The 14,391-nt window shown below is 34.6% G+C and overlaps 1 protein-coding gene across 6 annotated transcripts in view; it reads right to left on the minus strand.

The window, feature by feature from the left end:
• The window catches only part of NAALADL2 (N-acetylated alpha-linked acidic dipeptidase like 2), a 1,329,911-nt gene that overhangs the window by 1,030,936 nt on the left and 284,584 nt on the right, over nucleotides 1-14,391 (minus strand). The window contains exon 1 of one of the 6 annotated variants that reach the window (XM_073897032.1): nucleotides 2,257-2,453. The exons of the other annotated variants lie outside the window; for them this stretch is intronic. The gene's annotated coding sequence lies outside the window, so the exon portion shown is untranslated. Of the gene's footprint in view, nucleotides 1-2,256; nucleotides 2,454-14,391 lie in introns of those variants that run through there. 6 annotated transcript variants of the gene reach the window in all.

Genomic DNA, 14,391 nt, shown 5'->3' on the forward strand with positions numbered 1-14,391 from the left:
TGCTGTCATCTGCATCCCTGCATTTGATTAAAAATCAAACTGTGTAGAATGGTTTAGATACTGAAAGTCATAGTTCATCTTGTCTAACATATTACCTTTGATCAATCCTTGATTTTTCAAACCACAAACTCAGGATTCTATTTACTAAGTGAAATAAAATCTAGTTTCATGTATTGAAATGCATTATTCAGGATGTGATTTTCTCAGTTTCTTAGGGAAACCTGCTTGAATTAGTTCCTGGGGATCTTTCAAATATCATCTACGGTCAGAACACTGAAATTAGAAGGAAACTTAGAGATCATCTCATTCAAACACTCACACCAACACCTATCATCAGCTCTACTAAATGTTTTAGTTGATAATAGACTCTACCCAGACCCTGCATCCAATTTTAGGAATAAATCTCAGAAATAAAGAGCCCCACTTGTCTATGGAGATTTTTTCTTTATACAGAGTATTAAATAGCATAAACTTATATCAGAAAGACAAAATGGTACAACTCCCTGGAAACTCTCCTTAGTTCTCATGATGGCTTGATACCAACATAATACACTAATTTGGATTTTAGTAAGCACAAATATATAAAAACAAAGCAAAAAAATAAAAAACAACCCAACACACACTATTCTCCATTTTAGCAAAGTTTCTGTGAGATTATCACTAACAATTGTTCTTTTACATGGTTTATCATTTTACTAGCTTATGGAGGGTGACTTTTCCTAAAACGGTTTTCTTCAAGCCACTCTACCGATCAAGAACTAACGAAAAGTCTCTGTTGTCAATCATATAAATTTCATTTTCAGTTTAACAGCCATTGAAAGCCCACCATGAGCTAAGCCTACCAACTCTAAATACTTGTATATGGCTTTCGGATTCTTTAATATCTTGATCCACCTGAGATTCTTGAGAGCAGGGACTATGCCTTGGTTAGCTATGCCCCCAGGACCTATCACTGTGCCAGTATTGAGAGTATGCACAATAAATGTTAGTTAAATGGCATCTGTGACTCTTAACATTTCCAATCCTTTCCATAGCACAAATCTCCTTGCTGCTGTTTGGAAGAATAAAGTGTTCCCTCTATACCTTTTCTCTTTTGGCCTTCCTTTCTGAGACATTTATTTTGCTCTCTTTAGCCTAGTTTCTAACCATTCTCCAAGATTCACCTATATCATGAAATCTATTCCAGCCTAGGCATTTACATTTTTTCAAGACTATACTACACTAATCTAATCTTTTGAAAAAGAGTAGAAAAATCAGATTTATACTTCTTATATATTCCCCAGGGCTCCTAGCTCAAAGCGGGACTTACGGTTGCTGGCTACTGTACGGGATACAGATAACTTGTGAGCCAGGAAAGATACAAGTTACCTGTTGATGGATTAGATCAGGGATTGGCAAACTATAGGTCATGGGCCAAATTCAGCTTGTCGTCTCTTTTTGTAAACAAAATTGCATTGCAACACATCCACATCCATTGCTTTTATATTGTCCAAGACTGCTTTCCTACCATAACAGCAGAGTTCAGTTGTTGCAACTGAGACTGTCTAGCCCACAAACCTATAATATTTACCATCTGCTTCATTACAGAATAAGCTGTTCAACCAGCATATTAGTTCACTGGTTCTCCGGCAAGGACCCAAGAAGAGATCTGGTCCATTCACAGCCTTTAAAGCACTATGCTAAACAATTACTCTAGAACCCAGTTTTCAAAGTGTGATCTCTAGACTAGAAGCACCAGCATCACCTGGGAACTTGTCAGAAATGCAAAATCTTAGGCCCTATCCCAGATTTCAGATTAGAAACTCTGAAGATGGAGATAGTAATCTGTTTTTACCAGCCCTCCAAATGATTCCAATGCATGCTCAAATTTGTGACCTACAGATTAGATAAAAAGAGGAGTATTTATTAGCACCTGGCCATAATGACTTGACCTGGTTATGGCAGACCCAGGTCCTTCAACTGCTACTAGTGTGTACAGGGATTTTTAAGTAATTAAAGGATATCAATTATATTTTACCTGCCCTGAAATGTGACACCTTGGGTTTACTCTGAAAGAACACTAAGGAGCTGGATTACTTTGATGTACGAACTGCTGCAGCACTTTCACTAAATGTTAATACAGCCGTGAGCTGTATATCCAAAGGAAAGACAATCTACCAAGTGTCAAAGTGTAAAATCTATCCAATTTAGATTGAAATATCAAAGCAATATAGCAGATAAGCTCTAGTTTTTATAGGATTGCCTGTCAAGACAAACCTTTGCACGATAATTCTCAGCAGGGACACAGGAGAGCAGACGGCAGCTCAGTATGGGCCTCCGCTAATCAAGGATTTGTTCCAACATGTATATCCCCCAGCTCTGAGCCTCACATGTGGCCAGATAGCACTTTCCATGATAGTGTGTGAGTAGAAATAAGGAAAAATCACCACCAACCCTTGTGGAAGGTAGTAACTAGATAGCATTTCCCCTGAAAAAAAAACAAAAAACAATATATATTATGTTCTATAATATATACAATTTCCACAAAATAATGGATGTTTAAACTTTACAATAAATCCTTTTTCTTGACTGTTTCTGTCTAAAACATAGACTGGCACCAGCAGCCATGGCTATGATGTGAAAGGGCTATAATACACAAAATATAATGGTAAGGATTTGATAAGAGATGAGCAAGATAAAGTCATTTCATCTGGAAAGAACCTGGCCTCAATGTATTATATTTAATGCTAAAAGCTTGGCAGCTGTATCAGGAAACAAACAGTAAAGTTATTTAGCCTTTTGAAGAGTTTCTACATAAAGGTAGAAAGGAGCATGTCAATCAATAAGAATACTATTGACTGACAGCTTCTAGAAAATTCACATTTCTTAGTCATAAAAAAATCACTGTTTCCACATAATCATTATTTCTCTTTTGAAAAGTGACAATAGACTTCATATGCCTAAAATCTATATAAACATTTATTCAAACCATTTAAGAGAGTTTTTATTTGGACATGTATCTATGGAAAACAGGAAAAAGCATTCAGATCTTCTGTGTATTAGAAAATTTGGTAATATGGACCTGGATTTCACACCTATGAATTTAGTAAATGGGCATTGTTCAGACTGTTAGAAATCAGATTCAAAGATTTGAAATTCACAAATTTAAATCAAATATTAATATATAATTTGGTACATTTATACATAACAGCACAAATTCAAAGCAGCAGCATATACAATTATCCCTCAACATAGGAAATACCAACCCATGTAAAGATAAGAACTATGCTTCACTCAGAAATAATTCACAGTGGGGAGACATAATACCTATCTAGAAGGACAACGAGTCACAAATAGTGTGAACCAAGGAGGCAGCAGAGGCTTAGTAGGTTACAGAAAGTAATTAGAAGTAATGCTCTAAAATTTTAAGGAGTGGAAAATTAGGCTAAATGTTAGAAACTTTTCATAGCAAGTCCATTAGCCTCTAGAATCAACCTCCAGCTGAAGCTTCCTCAATTGAGTCATTTAAAATTAGACAAGAGCCTGTCTTTGCCAAAATACCATAGGGAATTATTCATAGGAATGACTAGTGGGATGTACTAAATGAACCTTTTTTTTTCCCTTTTCCTCCTCTTTTACATATGTCAAGAATTCATACCCCTTAAAAAAAATAGTGAGATGAAAATGCTCTGAAGATTATTCTTAATACCATGTTAAATTCATATTGTTTTTATGTTTTTCAAAACGAGGATGATGATAGGATAAAATATAATTAAAAGATAAAAACTCCCCTTGATTAGTCCTCTCAAAATATTAAATTCAAGGAAAAGACATATTGAAAGACAGTATGTTCATTCATAAAATCTGCATAGTTAAAACCATGTTTAATTATCAGCAATGTCTTAGTATAATGCATAACAGAGTGGATAATCAATAAATACTAAATGAATGAATAAATGAATACCTCCCCCACTCTGGAGATTATCTCTTCTAGGATTTATGGCCTTGAGATGTAGGCTTATTGTAGTTATTAATTACTGATACCCAAGGCAGACTGCCTGGGCTCAAAGCCTGGCTTTGCTACTTCCTAGCTGTGTATCCTTGAATAAGTAACTTAGTCTCACTACGCTTCAGTTCCCTCATCTGAAAAATGAAGAGAAATTATAATAGTAGCCAGTTCCTAGGGTTTTTGTAAATACCAATGAGTTAATAGCAGTAAAACACAGAATCTGTTAGATAGTAATCACTCAGTAACTACAAGATATTATTATTAACCGTTACTACTGTGTATAATGACCGATGTAGGAGATTTTAGGAAATTAGTCTAGAACATATCTGAAAGAATAGTCGGAGTGACAAGCTACAGATTCTTGGTACATGACATATTTACCAAAATACTACTAGAAATCAGTCAGTTCCTTCATAAGATTAATTATGGAAAATAAGTGACTATTCTCACCCAATTTAAAAGAAACTTGACCTTTCCCTCCCAGACCACATGTCTATTCACAGTTACTTAGCCTTAGGTTTTGTGCTGCATGTCAAGCTCTTGATCCCAGTAAGGCAGCCCAACAAGTTACTAGCAAAACATCAGGCCACTTTGGTTTTCTGGATTTCACACCTACAGTGCTACCAGCCCTGCCAGTTATTCATATATATAAACTATCTGATGCTTCAGGGATAATGGCTACTGGGTCAATTAACTCAAAAAGATTAGAGATGTAAGTTATAAGTTAATCTCTCCAAGTTTCAATTCCAGTTAAACCATGAGCTCTATGACCTTGGGCAAGTTATTTAAACTGTAGGCCTATTTTCTCATCTGTGAAATGGGAAAATCATATTAATTATACCATCTCATAGGGTTATATTATGTGCTTTATAGGTGCATAGAAAAAAAACCTAGCTATTGCTATTTTCAATAGCTTTGAGATATAATTTATATAATATATCCATTGTATATAATTTAATGATTTTTTAGTAAATTTATACAATAATGTAACCATCATTATAATCTATTTATTTATCCCAAAAAGGTTCTCAATGCCCATTTAAAGCAAACCCTCACTCAGCAAACTAGGAACAGAGAGGAACTTTTTCAACTTGATAAAGAACATCTAAAAATCCTACAGATGACATCATACTTAATGGTGAGGAACTAGATGCTTCCCCTCTATGATCAAGAACAAATGAAGGATGTTCCCTCTCACTTTTCAACATCATACTGGAAATCCTAGCTAATGCAATAAGACAGGAAAAGGAAATAACATATATACAGATTAGAAAGGAAGACATAAAGCTGTCTTTGTTCACAGATGATATGGTTGCCTTACGTAGAAAATCTGAAATAATCAACAAAAAAATCCTGGAACAATTATAGCACAAAAGTCAACTGTTTTCCAATATACCAGCAATGAACAAATGGAATTTGAGTTAAAAAATACCATTTACATTAGCACCACAGAAAGTACTTAGGTGTAAGTCTAAAAAAAATACATATAAGATTTATATAAGGAAAACTATAATATTCTGATCAACAAAAGAACTAAATAAATAGAAAGATATTCCATCTTCACAGATAGGAAGACTTAATACTGTCCATATGTCAGTTCTTTCCAACATGATCTAAAGATGTAGTGCAATCCCAATCAAAATCCCAGCAGGTTTTGTGGATATTAATAAATGGATTCTTAAGTTGATAAAAAGAGGCAAAAGATCCCAAATAGCCAACATAATATTGAAGAACACCAAAGTCAGAGGACTGATGCTACCCGACTTCAAGACTTAAAACCACAGTAGTCAATACAGCATGGTATTGGTGAAAAAAATAGACAAACAGATCAAAGGAACAAAATGGAGAGCCCACAAATAGATCCACACAAATATAGTCAAGTGACCTTTGACAAAGAAAGACAATCAGTCAAGAAATGATAGTCTTTTAAGCAACGGTATTGGAACAACTCAATAGTCACATGCAAAAAAAAAAAAAAATTAATCTAGATACAGAAACTACAAATTTCATAAAAATTAACTCAAAATGGGTCATAGCCCTAAATATAAAATGTAAAACTCCTAGAATTTAACATAAAAGAAGATCTGGATGACCTTGGGTCTGGTAGTGACTTTCTAGATACAACACTAAGGGCATGATCCATGAAAAAGGAATTGAAAAGTTGGACTTCATTAAAATTAAAAATCTTCTATGTGAAAGCCACTGTCAAGAGAATTGGAAGATAGCCACAGACAAAGAGAAAATATGTGCAAAAAGACTGCTACCCAAAATATACAAAGAACCTCTGAAACGCAGTAATAAGAAAATGAACAGTCCAAGCAAAAAATTGGTCAAAAGATTTGGACACCTCACCATAGAAGATATATGGGTGGAAATAAGCATACGCAAAGATGTGCATCATACGTCATTAAAGAATTGCAAATGAAAACAATGCAATACCATTACACACTTGTTAGAATGGGCAAAATCCAAACAATTGACAACACTGATAAGGATGTGGAGCAACAGGAATGCTCATTCATTGCCAGTGGGTATGCAAAATAATACAGCACTTTGAAAGACAGTTTGTGGTTTCTTACAAAACTCAACACACTCAACTCACATATGATTCAACAATTGTGTCTTTGTTCTTTACCCAAAAGAGCTAAAAACTTATGTCCACACAAAAACCTGAACATGGATCTTCATAGCTTTATTCATAATTGCCAAAACTTGGAAGCAACCAAGATGTCTTTCAATACGTGAACAGAAAAAAAACAGTGGTATATCTAGACAATGAGATATTACTCAACACTAAAAAGAAATAAAGTATGAAACCACAAAAAGATAGGAATAAATCTTAAATACCTATTAGCAAGTGAAAGAAGCCAATCTGAAGGCTACATACTATATGATTCCAACTATATGATATTCTGGAAAATGCAAAATGATGGAGACAGTAAAACGATCAGTGACTGCTTGGGACTTAGGGGAGATTACGGATGAATAGGTGGAACACAAAAGATTTCTGCGCAGTGAAACTATTCTGTACAATACTATAATGGTGGAAACATGACATTATAGCTTTGTCAAAGCCCACAGATACAACAAAGCATAAACCCTAAAGCAAACTATGGACTTTGGTAGATACTGATGTGTCAATGTTGGTTCAGCAGTTTTTATAAAAGGGGTGTGATGTTGATGGTGGGGAGGCCATACATCCACGAGGAAAGGATATATGGGAACTTTGTACTTTCTGCTCAATTTTGCTGAGACCCTAAAAACGACAGTACTATAAAAAATAAAGTCTATTAATTTTTTTAAAAACTGAATAAAATTAAATCAAGCACACACATAGTGTGAGCTAAATAAAACATGTCACCATGCTGGATTACAATTTGTTTAAAGGCTATGGCAGCACATATGCTCTAAGACTTGGGATATAATTAGTTATAGGTATAAAACCTATTGACTCAGAAATAAAGAGTTAAGAAAAAGGGTGATTATCTTATCTTGTATTTCTAGGTCTGGAAAACAAGCCTAAGTACTAATAAGTCAGGGGTCATCATTTCCATCTCCTTTTTTAGAAAGCAGAATTAGGCTTCTGTCACTTTATATATAACTGATTAGAAAATAATAAATATTCAAAAATTTCTATAATCAAAATATGAGCAAAGGGGGAAATACCCTTCTCACCCAACCCATCATGCAAACATATTTAGATAAAAATTAAATACAACTCTAGAATAAGGCCACAGCAATATTCATATAAAATTAACATAAGTTTCAGGAGAGTATGGCCTTTCTTTTATTTACTGATTTATTCCTAGAATCTAACACAGTGCCTGGTGCAGAAAAAAAAAAATACTAAATAAATATTTGGTTAATAAAAAGGTGAATTACATATTCACTTTAGAAAAAATCGTTCTGCCTTCAGTGTGCATCAGAAAGGGGTCAGCATGAAAATCAGAGAAATTTGTTAGCAGCCTATTGCAATTGTTCAGCTATGAAATAGTGAAGGTGTGGAAAAAAGCAATAGCCCTGGAAATGAGCAGATGCAGCCAGGAAAAGTATAAACCACAGCATGCTCAGAGCGATGAGGATGAGCTACTGAGAGCAACAAATACTGAAGGGCTGAAAGAGAAGAATGTCTCGGGAAAGATACTGAGAAGGAACACTGGTGATGTATGAAATGAATCAGAAGACAATAGTGTGACAGAAACTCAAAGGGGACAGATTTCAGAGATGGAAAAAATAGTATCAGGTGAGGCCAAGTACTGTGAGCCCGGCTAGAATTAGGGGCAAGTGAAGCAGTCACCTTGGTCAAAAAAATTTAAGGGGCATCAATCAATAATCAAGATAAAAATATGTAAAATGCATTATTTTAACAATAAAAATTAATGCAAAAGAATCCATGGTAAACAAAAGATCAAAATTTTAAATCAAGATGATGTTGCGGTTTTGTGTTTCGTTATTCCACATTATTGTGCATAACAGCCTGCAGTTCCTGGACCTGCAAAGCTTTTGCATTCCCACTGGGCGGGTTTTGGGGTTGATAACGGTGTGCCAATAAATTGGGCAGCATGGGGCTTTATATATAATCATGTTTTTTGATTTTAGAGCTTTTACTAACTTTTTCTGCTTCATTCAAAATATGGGAGGATATCTTAATAAGTGTATACAGGGCACGCCTTTTTCGTTTTATCACAGTTTCCGACATGGCTTGGCACAACACTGACTGAGACTTGGAAAGCTTCCTTTGGGTTTAGCAATTATAAAGCCATTGGTGACTTAGTGGGAGTGGGTTCAATGCGGTAGCGAAGGGAGAGGCCAGATTGCAGTTGATTAGAGAGAGAGTAGGCTGAAGGCAAAGGGCCAGTAAAGATGTTTGAGAATAGAGGACAGATATTTCATGAGGCAATACAACTTCCAGAATGTTCTTTTATTCAAAGGGATCCACCCAAATCTGTTTGTAGGGAAACAAATGCAGTTTAAAAAAAAAAGAAAGAAAACACCAGTCATTCCTACTGTGCTGCTTTAGAAACATATTTTCACTGAGGCATTACATATACTACTTATGCCTGAGGTTCTGTGCCCACTGACCAAAATCCCCACAGTTTCAATCAGAGCATTTCTGAAATATTTCTGACAACATGTATGTTGACAAAATTTTCTCCTAAACAAACCATATCACAGGAATCAATACAAAGAATAATTCTCTTGAAATCTGGATGATTGCTTAAAAAAAAAGGCAATTTTGCAATAATATTTAGATTTAGTTTGAAACATGTAGTAAATCCCTACTTGTTAAACTTTTAGATTCAGGTATCTCACAGGAAAAATTCCAAATTGGTTTATAAATGTTATCTTGGGTACAGGATGATCCTTGAAATTTAATTATGTCTTTACCCTCAGAATTTTCCAGTATTAATAGGCAAATACAGGGATATTCATGATGACCCAATGAAAACTCTCAATAATAATGAAGGTGAAGGGGTATTAGTATATAAAAGGGGAAGTTTTCTAATTAAAACAGAATTAAACATTTTAAGCAGAAAACCATGGCTTTGGTTATTTTGTAGTACTAATCTCAAAAGGCTAACACTTGATGAATTCAGTTACAGTTTCACAAAGCCAAAGGCTTCATTCCCAAGACACATTTTTACTGGTATTTAAATGAGAAAATGTAGAAACGACACTTTGGTAGAAAGTGGGAAGTACAGCTGGAAGAGTACTTACAAGGGACATGTCTAAAAAGATGAAATCAACACAACATGTGTCCCTTAGAAATAAAAAACAACATGTTACAAGTTAGCAAATGACTTTCTCTTCAAATATTAGAGAGCAGTGCTTCTCAATATATTCCAAAAATACTTCCATGAATCAACTCTGGGTTTGGTGAAAAGTCAGATTCCTGGTCCCAGATGAATGAGAATCTGAATGGGTGGGCCCCAGAATCTGCATTTTTAACTTTCCCAAGGGATTCTCAAGAGTGGCAAATTTTAAGCACTGAAGATGATATTGTATACTTTATTATGTACAGTATATACTCTACCTTTTTTACATGATGCACTTAATTGTGAAAATGTAGTGAAGAATAGGTCTATCATCCCATAAAAAAATCACATAAATGTGCAAATTATTTATAACAAAGTTAGTACACTAGAACCATAAAGATGGCAAATAAAATAGCATTAGGTTTTTGTGAAATGTTCATAATAAATGCAATAAATAAATCTAATATGCATAAGATATTCCCTGTCACTAGGGAGCTTTTGATATGTGAATTAAATGTTTTTTTCTTAATCTCTAATCCTTCAGAACTCAAATATTTTCCAATCTCCCATTTGCCCATTCCTAAAATAACAATATTCTCCTAAAAAAGTAAAATACATGTAAATATGAACATGGGATTACCATGTCAATATTTGCTTACTAAAATATTCCAAAGAGTTTACAGAGTTTTTAGGATTATCTCAGAATTACCCAATTGCTTATGTCTATTTCAAGTTACAAAAGCACATAAAAACATACAGCGTATCTTTAGAAATATAGTCATGTATGACCACACTATGAAAAATACAACCTTGCCGTGCAGCTATGAGAGGTGGATTTCCAAAAGTTTAATTCTTCATTAATAGTTCTTAATTACAACTTTATATCTCACTTCTTTTATTTGAGCAAGACTTTCATATTTTAGTTTAATATATGATATGTCATACTCCCTGACAATCAGCATTAGCATCACAAACACAGTCAGTTTCAGGGAAGCAAAAGGTCATGGAGAAAGAAATTGTCATGAAGACTAGTGCTCTTCAAATAGAATTTCCATTGTTTTCTCTGGCTCTCATACAGAATGTATTTCCCATCTTCTCCATGAAAACAGTATTAAGTATCATATGACCTCACTGATATGAGGAATTCTTAATCTCAGGAAACAAACTGAGGGTTGCTGGAGTGGTGGGGGGTTGGAGGATGGGGTGGCTGGGTGATAGACATTGGGGAGGGCATGTGCTATGGTGAGCACTGTGAACTGTGCAAGACTGTTGAATCACAGACCTGTATCTCTGAAACAAATAATACATTATATGTTAAAAAAAAAAAGATAGTAGGAATGGAAAAATGAAGGGGGGAAATTGGAGCGGGAGAGGAACCATGAGAGACTATGGACTCTGAGAAAAAACTGGGAGGGTTCTAGAGGGGAGGGGGGGGAGGAGTTAGCCTGGTGATGGGTATTAAAGAGGGCACATACTGAATGGAACACTGGGTGTTATACGCAAACAATGAATCATGGAACACTACATCAAAAACTAATGATGTATGGTGATTAACCTAACATAATAAAATTAAATTTAAAAAATATATATGTATACGTTGGCTAAAGAAAAAATGTTTTGTTAGGAAGATTTTTCAATATTGGGCATGGACTTCACACAGACACATAAAAATTACTGTGGTAAAAAGAAGATATTTAGTAGCCAGCAAAATTGGTCACTCTGTCTGAGTGTAGTGTCATCTACAATCAGATGACCCAGGCCAAGGACACTTTCACCTAATTTACTGAATATGCTTTTTAAAATTAAAGCCCAAAGTAACCATTTTAACTAAGTTTAGTTGCATTATATTTATATGTGCCAACTGATTCTATTAATAACATTTGTTAGACTATACACTGTTAGGAAAGATCTTCACCAAAAAAATTTGCATTTCCCTATTTTCTTATTAATAACTTCTTAAGTAAGCAAAATCTGTTAGGGTAAAAGTCTGAGAAAATGTTTGAAAAATTAGGGGTCCTTGGAAAGAAGAGGAGTGGAAAAGATACAGCGGGTATTAGCAATATCCTGGACCCCTCAGGAAATGTTAAGGATTCCTCAAACCAAACCACACCACAGTACCTCCAAAGAGAAAAAGGACAAATGTTTGAGATAAGGACCATGGCTTTCCTGGGACTATGAAGGGATTCAGAGTTTTTGCTTTTCTGGAGAATGTGAGTTGAATGAGGTTTGAAGATGTTTTTACAGGTAAAAATAGGAGTGAGCAGTGGATAACAAAAGGGGAGGAAAAGTGTAGGGAAGCAGTCCACACAGGCCTATTATGCTCCTACTGTTTTGCTGAGTCCATGGCCTTGGCTGTTCTTTGATTCAAGACACTTCTCAGAACTGTTTATGAACCTGGAATTCTGAGAAGTGAGGTAACATCACAGGAATGCATCAGGTGGCTCTGAGATTCACCTGGTCTCCCTCTGGTCAAAGAACAGGCTTGCTCACAGATTGCTAGGAAAGTGGTGGGTCCCTTAGGTTCAGGTTCCCCCAGTGGTGGCGTACCCATGGCTCATGCAGGCTCCAGCTGACACCTGACATGTACCTACAGTATTTTGAGCTTGGACAACCAACAAAATGGCTTTACCTTCGGCTTCGGAGTCTTGTGTTTTCTGTCAGCATCCGTGACTCTGTGGCAGCCTCACTCTTTAGGCTTCTATAGTTGTTTCAGGGGGAGTTCTGCTGCTTCTAGCTCCCCTCCATACTGTCAAACTAATTTTACCCAGATAAAAGGTTATTTTATTAAGGGAAGAGAAATGCCAACATGGAGCCATGTCTTCCTTTTAGGTCAGATCCCATCCAAAATTATAAAATTCAGTGTCTCTGCCACTGAACTCCTGCTTCACTGCCTCAAAAATTTTCACCTCACTGTCAATAAACTGAATTTTCAGGAGGGGGGCTTGTTCATTAATACAGACTTTATTCTCTCACATCTGTTTATTTGATAAAGACAAACATTTAGAATAATACTAAATATAGAAACACTCAATGTCATATTCCAAATGCTCTGGTTTAAAAAAAGTATATTTTTTATCACCTCTTACACAGAATATTCCACAAATCTCTTACAAACCACACTAACTATACTTTATTACAGCTCAGATTAAAGTTACAGACTATTTCACATAAATATTTTTTGATTAATTATTAGAATATATTAATATAGGGCACACATTCTTTAAAAAAACTATCGAGAAATTGAAAGAAAACTTTATTCAAAAATAATAAACTTCCTTTATTTCTCCCTATCTCTCCAGTTCTCCTCCTTGCTCTTTCTCTCTAGTTAAATATTTAATGATCATTTAAATTCAACAACAATCTGCTTAAGTTAAAAATATTGAAATAAGTCATGTAAAAAATCGTTTTAAAGTCAAGCACCGGAAACACACATTTTGTGCACTTCATTTCATTTTATAGTCTCTAAGAACTATTATAATTTTTAATAAACTTGTATCTGGGATTTGAAGCCAAATACTTACACTCAAAAGGCAAGAATTTATTAACCAAAAGACACCCTAAGTGGTACTAAAATGTATTCCCCAGTGATAAGTTTTAAATGAGTTGTAAAAACTGCATTTTACTAATCTAGTCACAATTAAAGAATAGCAGCTGTCCCATCTGTATTCCCAATGCCCACTTTTGTAGTGATGATGATTTTTTTCATTTATGACATTGCAGATAAACAAACATCTCACAGTTGAGTTCCAAAATTTTAGTTCCATCACTGTAACTGCAAAATGTTTTATTTTGTCTCAAGCTTTAAAATATATGATGTGGGGCACTTGGGTGGCTCAGTTGTTAAGCGTCTGCCTTCAGCTCAGGTCATGATCCCAGGAAGTCCTGGGATCAAGCCCCACATTGGGCTCCCTGCTCTGCGGGTAGCCTGCTTCTCCCTCTCGCACTACCCCTTGCTTGTGTTCCTGCTCTCTCTCTCTCTGTGAAATAAGTAAAATATTAAAAAATAAAATAAAATATATGATATTATGTAAGTTTAAATTAACAATGTTCTAGAGTAACAAAATAGTTTCTCATCTATATCCTTATTTATATCTTTATCTTTATTTCTACCGATATGTGTATATATATCCATACATACACACAGTGTATCTACTTACATCTACATATATAGCTATCATAATATGGATATATATATATATAACTATCTTGGATAATTTATCATTATGCAAAATAAATTCTAACTTTTACTGCTAAGAAATGTTTTATTAATAGCCATGTCAGTATCTTCCTTTCACAATCTCATAAATATACTGAAAACCATATTTTAAAAAAGAGAATACCTTTTCTTTTAAAAACTAACCATAAATTACATTACATTTCAAGTGTTACTTTAATACAAGTTTACATCAAAATGATCCTCTGGAAACTTTGTTTAAAGTAAAATTAAAACTGCATTGTCTGTCATAAAGCAAATTATTTCTGGGTATTTTTAATAAGATTACTGTCAAATAGACTCAGCTTTCCTGACAGAATGTATTAGCACATCACTCCATTGTCTAAATGTAATATTGCTTCAAACATCTCAAATTCAGGAGGATATTGTTGCTTCTCTCTCACTTTATCTCTCAAGTATATTTATGATTAAAA

Source organism: Callorhinus ursinus, unplaced genomic scaffold, assembly GCF_003265705.2.
Source record: "Callorhinus ursinus isolate GAN/ISIS: 27379988/994484 unplaced genomic scaffold, GSC_fseal_2.0 scaffold1, whole genome shotgun sequence".
Taxonomy (NCBI): Eukaryota; Metazoa; Chordata; class Mammalia; order Carnivora; family Otariidae; genus Callorhinus; species Callorhinus ursinus.